Genomic DNA, 7,941 nt, shown 5'->3' with positions numbered 1-7,941 from the left:
TTGCAAGCCGGCCAGCCGCCCGCGGGGGCAGCAGGTCCAAGGCTTTCGCGGCCCTGCCTGCGGGGAGCTGGCGTGCTGCTTGCAGCGAGGGGAAGGGAGCAAACCACCCCCTCGGCCACCAACGCCCTGCACCCGGCTGGGGCTGCACATCTGGTGGGGCCGCACATCTGGGTGGGGAGGGAACGCAGCCGGGAGCTGGGTCTGGGATGCTCACGGACGGGATGCAAGGGCTGGAGTGCGCACGCGGGGGACGGAGTGGGGGACGTAGGGTGCGCAGGGAAGGGAAGCGGGCACCCCAGGGTGCGCGCGGAGGGGAACTGGGGGGTGCTCTCGGCTCTGGGGCGGCATACAGGCAGAGCGCTCCCTGCGTTCGGGACAGATGGACACCAGAAAGCTGCCGGTTGTGGCCCAGTGAGGCCGGATCCAGACCCGGGTCTGAACATCCCAGGCCAGCATCTCTTGGAGCCCTTTCCCAGTGTGTGACCTCCCCTTCTGGGGGACAGATCCTCCCTTGTGTCCCAGCCCTTGTCCCCGCTCCAGTGCACGAGTGTCTGTCTTGAACTGGAGAAGCTCCAGACTGGTCCCAGTCCCTCAAGGGGGGGGGGGCAGAACTGGGGCGTGGAGGGGAAGAGTCACTATGGGGTCCACACTTGTGGATACCTTGGGGGATGTGTGGAAGAGGAGGAAGACGGACACCTGGGTTCTCCCCACCCCTGCTCACCTGCCTGCATTTAGGGCCAGGGCCCCACCCAGAGGGAATTTGACCTCCTCCTGGAGCTGGGCTGAGGTGTGGACAGGTAGCTTGGGAGTTTCTGTTGGTGGGTTTGGAGAGGAGGGCATTCTGCTTGTCTCCCTGCCTTGGGGTCTTCTCTCTGTCTTCCTTCTCCAGTCTTTGGGTTTCTCTGTTGCTGCCCCCCTCTCTCCTCCTGCTTGGGTTTGGGTCTCCCTCCTGCCCCTTCTCTCTTTCTCCTTTCAGCATTATGTTCTCCCTCCTCTGGCCTTGGGGTGTCCATGGCCCCCCCCCCCCCTCATCTGGGGGTCCCTCCAGCCTCGGTGAGCCTCATCTGGCAGGGAGGGGACTGGGGTGGCTGGTCCCAGGGGGGGCTGCGATGGGGTCTCTCTCCTCTGCCTGGCTCCAGGACTGGGGCCATCGCTGGGGCATGGGGGCAGCTGGGATGGCCGAGCTGCCAGGACAGGAGAAGGGAGACCACTCGGCACTGCCAGTCTCAGGCAGCTGTGCTGGGATGTCCTAACACCTGCCCTTTTCCCAAATAGCCCCCTGGCTGCGCCCGTCTCGGCTACGTTGTTTCTTGGCTTGTTCTAACAGTGCGAAGAAGGCACGGGCGCAAAAATCCATAAATCCATGTGACGCCATGGTGTGGTGCTGATTCTTCTTTCGCCTGCGGTGTTGGGCGCTGGTGCACGCGAACCCTTCCGAAGCCATCCCCAAAGGGCCGCAGGAGCCCTGGGTGCTAAGCGGCCGAGCAGCTCTGACGCGGAGCGCAGCCTAGAGGTCGGGCAGGGCCGACCGCAGCACGCCCGGACCCTGGGCCTGGGTGAGAAGGACTCCGTGGGCAGATTTCGGAGTGAGGGCTGCGGTCCGCTTCCCGTTGCGTGACAGCTCAGCTCAGTTGTGAGAGCAGCGGTCCACTGCCTGGTTTTCTCCTAGACGTGCAGTCTGTGTAGATCAAAAGCGCTCCTGGATCCGGGGCCCTTACATGAATGGCATCCCTGGCTACGTCCAGGGAGGAAAATCGGCACAAAAGCTTCTTGAATATGCATTTGCACGGCTAGGGGGGTTGATTTTTGCTAAACGATAAAGCATGTGCCGGATCTCCGGTGCACACGTTCAAAGGACTGCAATGGGCACGGGGAGAGGTGGCAGGGCTGTAAGCAGGATCCCTCCTGTCTCCTTGCTTCCAGCTCCTTGGGTGCCTTGGGACATGTCGCTCCTCCCTCCCACTGCTCCTGGGGATGTGCTGCTATTTCCTTGCACATTGAAGCAGAGATTTGATTAGTACGTGGAAGCAGAGCCAAGCCGAGGCCACACACCAGCCCCCCTCAGTGCCACAGCCCTTCCCAGTGGTGTCTGCGGCAGCTGCGCGGCCGCAGGGCGAAGGCGCTGCCCCGCTGCGGAGCCGCCCTCGAGCCGCCGCAGCTTCCCCCTGCGAGGCGTCGAGCGGGCTGAGCCGCCGTCGGGGCACTGGCGACCCCGAGCTCTGCCTCTGCGTGCCGGCGGCGGCGGCGGCGGCTGCCGCTGAGCCCCCCAGCTCTGCAGCATGTGCCTCGGCAAGCGCTGGCCGCGTCCCCAGGGCTGTCGCGTAGCTGCAAGGGGCAGGAGACGCCAAAGCACACGTGTGATCCGGGAGGACACACAGGAGGGGCCTCAGGTGGGGAGGCGGGAGGGGCCAGGTGAGGAGAGGGGTGCAGAGGGGCGTTTTTGGAGCGAGGCGGAGGGGACACGTGCAAGGGGACGTTGTTGGGACCGTGACAGCAGAGGTCCTTTGGAAGGAGGTGCTCCATCCTGTGCGGGGACCGTGGCCGTGGGGGAGGCGCCTGGGGGCAGGGACACGCGAAGGGAGTGTGGCCTGTGCAGGAGCCACCGTGGGGCGGGCCGGGAGCTGGTGGGGAGCTGGAGCCCGGGAGGTGTGAGGAGAGGCCGAGGGCGCTGGGGCTGTTGAGGCAGGAGAAGAGAAGGCGCAGGGGGATCAGGCCGCTGTCGGCATCTGCCTGACGGCAGGGTGGCGGCAGGATGGAGCCAGAGGTAGCTGGGGACAGGACGAGGGGCAAGAGCACAAGTTGCAGCAGGGGGAAATTCCCACGAGAGACAGGAAAGACTCTGTAGCCTAAGGGTGCTCGAGCACTGGACCAGGGGCCCAGGCTCGTGGGGGAATCTGTGGAGCCGGTCGCTCCTCGACGGTGCCCGGCCCCAGGAAACCTGCTCCGGTCGGCCCCACTTGCAGCAGGAGGTCGGAGCAGAGACCTGCCGAAGCCCCTTCCCACCCCGGCTGCTCTGTGACTGGCAGCGCCTGACCGGGTTTCCCTGCAGCTCTCTCTGCCTTCCTGCCTTGACCTGCCCCAGGCTCTCTCCAGATGGACCTGACACAAAGTTAACAGTGGGCGAAAAAGCTTCCCAAGTGTTTATTTTGGGTAGGAATGGCTGTAGCCTGACGGGTGTCTGCAGGAGTGTGCAAGCTGGTGTGCCTCCAGCGTGGTCGTGTGCGTCTCCGTTGGTCCCTGTCTTTGCGCCGCGCATCCTCAGGGGCAGCCCCGATCTCAGGGGACCTGCCTGGCCCTTGCGTCCTTGCGCCATCCCTCTCGCTGCCCCGTGACACAGCTGCAGGAGAAAGCTCTGCGCAGAGCCCGGAGCGCTGTGCCGAGGAGCAAGGGCCATCGGCGGCGAGTCGAGGGGCGCGGGCGGGCGGCGATGCCTGTGTGGGGAGGAGATGCGTGGGCGAGGGGCAAGCAGCTGCCTGTCCCCCGCCACCCAGGGCTTTCCCGAGGGGTCGGAGCTCGGCACAGCCAGCCCCCGTGCGCTTAGTGCTCACGGCCTCAGCACTGCTCGCTGGGAAAGGCCCGGGCCCATCATCCCCAGAATGGCTGCAAACTGGGGTACCTACCTGGGTCAGCCTCTGGCGTGGCGCTGAAGGATGAGGACGGATTTCCTTCATCGTTTTGCTCAGACGCAACCTGCACGGGGAGAGCAAAATATCCCCCATGTGCCATCAGCTCCGATGCTCCAGGCACTGTGCTTCTGTGCGCCCGCGTGCCCCTCTGCGGTGTGGGAGCGAGCATTCGCCCGCTGCTCCAAGGGCTTCTCGAGGATGCTGTGCCGGAGACCTGCCACGCCGGCACCAAAGGGAGCTGCTCACTGCTGCTGGAGCTGCTCTCCTGAGAGTGGGGAGCACGGGGGGCTCTGTCCCTGGCAGGGGGGCCACAGTGACCTGCCATCACAATGGCCTTGTGGGGATGATGCCACCACCATCACAGAGCCTGGGTGTGACTGTGGGAACTCCCATGACCATGTCCTGGCACTCGCCCATGGGGACCCCCATCACAGAACCCTGGCAGTGGCCGTGGGGACCACCACAACCATGTCCTAGCATTCACCGATGAGCATGCCCATCAGAGAGTCCTGGTGGTGGCCATGGGGACCACCACAACCATGTCCTTGCATTCACCCATGGGGACCCCCATCACAGAGCCCTGGCAGTGGCCGTGGGGACCACCACAACCATGTCCTAGCATTCACCGATGGGCATGCCCATCAGAGAGTCCTGGTGGTGGCCATGGGGACCACCACAACCATGTCCTAGCATTCACCCATGGGGATGCCCATCACAGAGTCCTGGTGGTTGTTATGGAAACTATTAGGCTCGCCAGCTACCATAACAGGGTCCAACCCTAGGTTCCCAGTGAGGCAGAAGTTTGAAGTCAGATTGGAGAGAAACAACATTTAATGATACATGTGCAGTAATTACAGCTCGAGCTGGGTGTCTCTGAAGAGGGACCCCGAACAAAGAAATCCCTGGGCAATTATACCCTTACAGTCTAAATTCCCCACCCCTTAGGTGATAGTTTGGACCAATAGTAATAGTGAGGTCTGGAGTCTTCCCTTTCTTCACTGGGCCCCTTCATTGTCTCTAGGCAGGCTGCTTCTCTTCTTATCTTCAAGGTTTGCTACTCCTGCTGTCCATGTAACTTCTTTATCCCTCCAGCTTGAACCGGCTCTGGGGCCCCCTTTTACTTATCTAGGTAAAAATTCACAGCTTGAGGCCTAAGGCTTCAGCAAATGTAGCTACTAATGCTAAGCAAGTTATGCTAAGCGATTAATTCTAGACAGCTTCAGTCCGATATTCTCTAACAGTGGTGACCATGGGGACCCCCTTGTCCATGTCCTGGCACTCACCGATGGGCATCGCCATCACAGAGTCCTGGTGGTGACCGTGGGGACCCCCTCAGCCATGTCCTGGCACTCACCGATGGGCATCGCCATCACAGAGTCCTGGTGGTGACCATTGGGACCCCCTCAGCCATGTCCTAGCATTCACCCATGGGGATACCCATCACAGAGCCCTGGCGGTGGCCATGGGGTCCCCCATGACCACATCCTGGTACTCCCCCATGGGAACCCCATCACAGAGCCCTGGCGGTGGCCTTGGGGTCCCCCATGACCACATCCTGGTACTCCCCCATGGGAACCCCATCACAGAGCCCTGGCGGTGGCCTTGGGGTCCCCCATGACCACATCCTGGTACTCCCCCATGGGGAACCCCATCACACAGCCCTGGCGGTGGCCGTGGGGAGCACCATCACCATGTCTTTGCCTCCAGCCCTCGGGGCCCAGGTTCAGAGCCCGCCTGGGAGCTGGTGTCTGGGCAGCAGAGGAATTTTCCTCTCCCCAACTCGCCTGAGTACGTTTCCTGTCATGACCCCCCCCCCCCCTTCGCGGGGGCTGGGGAAAGCTGCTGCCCAAAGCGCTGTGGCAAAGGAGCTCTGAGACCCCCCCGTTGGTGTTGCTCTGCGGGGGCCTGTGCACATAGCCAGCCTGGGGAGAAACCGGCGCTTTGGGAGCATGTGGCTGGGCACAACACCGCAACCTGCTTTTCTGGCTGTGTTCAAAGCCCTGCTGGAGGCAGAAGAGCCCTGCGAAGCGATGGAAGAGCATCAGCCCTCAGCGGCAGCACGCTGGCTGTAGCGCAGCTGGGACGGGTTGTTTTTGCAGCTCCTGCCATGTGCCCGGAGCCCTTGGTGTCCCTGGCCGTTCCCCGCTCAGCCCTGCACATGGGCAATTCCTCAGCACCCTCCGCTTTCAGTGACAGAGGGAGACCCGTCTGCAGAAAGGCTTGAAGATGTGACTGGTGGTGGCTGTAAAGCCCGAAGGTTGAAACAAGGATCCCTTAGAGGTGAAAGCCTCCATCCTGGCCAGAGGAAGGCTGTGCTGCCCGCAGAGCAGGCCCAGGGCCCAGGGTGCCCGACTGCCATCCCCAGTCACAGCACAGGACAGCTCAGGAGACAAGCAGTACGAGTCTCCCTGACCGTGCTGCCCGGGCACTGCGAAGTGCAGCACATCCGTTGTGCAGCCGTCCTCCCCGGGTGGGTGACTACAGGAGGTGCTCAGCTAGGCTGGGACTCTGACAGCGGGGCAGGGACCATCCGCGCGGGCAGTGAGGGCAAAGCCGCCGGGTGGGCAGGGGCGAGCTGGGCCGTGGGGACAGGAGCGGAGCTGGGCTGGGCGCTGCTGCGGGGCCGGGGCCGCCCTGAGCGTCCCTGCGTGCACAGAGTCCGCAAGATGCCCCTGCCTGGGGCTGGGCCAGAGCCCAGGCGCCCTCAGGAGCAGAGAGCAGAAACACAAAGCCAAAGGCCGACTGGCTGCCCTGTGGGACGTGGTCCAGGGCCAGCGTCCCCTGCCCGCTGGGTTCTCCTTGGCTGCTTTAGCCCTAGTCTGTCCTCTGCTCCCTTCTAACCATCATGGCTGTGAGTGCTCTGGGTCTGCCCTCCTTCCCTCCTTCACAGTCCCTGTGGCAGCCAGGTGGCCATTGCCTGCCTCCCCTTGCACCCCCCACCCCTGGGTGTCCCTGCTGCTGGGGGTTTCTGATGCCCCCCTCTACTCAGCCCTGGTGAGACCACACCTGGAGTACTCTGTCCAGTACTGGGCGCCCCAGCACAAGAGAGACATGGAGCTACTGGAGTGAGCGCAGCGAAAGGCTACTGAGATGATGGACTGGAGCATCTCTCCTATGAGGAGAGGCTGCGAGAGCTGGGACTCTTCAGCCCAGAGAAGAGAAGACCGAGGGGGGATCTTATCAATGTGTTTAAGTATCTGCAGGGAGAGTGTCAAGAGGATGGGGCCAGGCTCTTTCCAGTGGTGCCCAGCGATAGCCCAAGAGGCACAAACTGAAACACAGGAAGCTCTGTCTGAACATAAGGAAAACCTTCTTTCCTCTGAGGGTAAGAGAGCACTGGAGCAGGCTGCCCCAAGAGGTTGTGGAGTCTCCATCCTCGGAGATATTCAAAAGCCCTCTAGACACAGTGCTGGGCAATGCGCTCTAGGTGACCCTGCTTGAGCAAGGGGTTGGACTAGCTGCTCTCCAGAGGTCCCTTCCAACCTCCACCATTCTGTGATTCTGGGCCCTTCCTCACGGTCCCCGCGGCAGCCGGGTGCCCAGCACCCACCTCCCCTTGCCCCCCATCCCGAGTGTCCCCACTGCTGGGGCTTTCTGATGCGCTCAAAGACCTCACAGTGCTGCCATGGCAATGACCTCGCCGTCCCAGCCCTGTCCCTGTCCCCGTCCCGGGGAAGAGCAGTCACAAAGGGTTTGCGTAGGGAGGCGAGAGCAGCTCTGAAGGGCTGTGTCTGCTCCTGAACCCTTGGTCCGTGGCCCTGCCGTGCTGGATGCCATGGACCTGGCTCAGCACGGCTGGGTGTCCCTGCTCTGGCGCTGCGGCTGCCTCTGCCTCTGCCCCAGCTTCCTCCTCCTGGTGGCCTGGGCCGCCCTGCACTGCTGGCGCAGCATCTCCAGCAAATGCCGTCAGGTAGGAGGGAGGCTCGGGGGCAGCCCTTCTCCCACCCTGCAGGAGGGCCCCTGGCTGGTGGGACCCACACGCACGGTGGGTGGGGGCCCGGGGCGCCGCGGGCTCAGCCGAGGCCGCGGTCGCAGTGCCGGTGCTCCTGTGCCTGCAGGTCTCTCCGTGGAGCCGGCGCGGGGGGAGGCGCTCGGACGCCCAGGACCCAGGTGAGGCTGCGCTGCCCCGGTGCTGGCTCCCGCTGGGGACGGCGTGCCCACCCGGCTGGGCTCACGGCCCCGGCACCGAGCTGCCCCGGGGGCTGGGTTCATGCCGCCCATGTGGGGAGAGGTGCTGTCCCCGAGGGGCTGCTTTGGGACGAGCCCTGCTCCGGGGTGCTGGGCCATGGGGGTGCCCCGTCCATCTCTGCCCTCA

At 63.6% G+C, this 7,941-nt stretch overlaps 1 long non-coding RNA gene across 1 annotated transcript; it reads right to left on the bottom strand.

Moving 5' to 3' along the window:
* Window positions 1-3,126: 3,126 nt before the first annotated feature.
* Window positions 3,127-3,692, bottom strand: LOC136992890 (uncharacterized). The gene is made up of 2 exons (XR_010885332.1): window positions 3,621-3,692; window positions 3,127-3,431 (listed from the first exon to the last, which is right to left on the bottom strand). It is a non-coding gene; the product is annotated as an uncharacterized lncRNA (long non-coding RNA).
* Window positions 3,693-7,941: the final 4,249 nt, after the last annotated feature.

This window comes from Apteryx mantelli, chromosome 10 (genome assembly GCF_036417845.1).
Source record: "Apteryx mantelli isolate bAptMan1 chromosome 10, bAptMan1.hap1, whole genome shotgun sequence".
Taxonomy (NCBI): Eukaryota; Metazoa; Chordata; class Aves; order Apterygiformes; family Apterygidae; genus Apteryx; species Apteryx mantelli.
The sequence above is the reverse complement of the archived record's forward strand: the minus strand, read 5'-3'. Positions and strand labels throughout refer to the sequence as shown.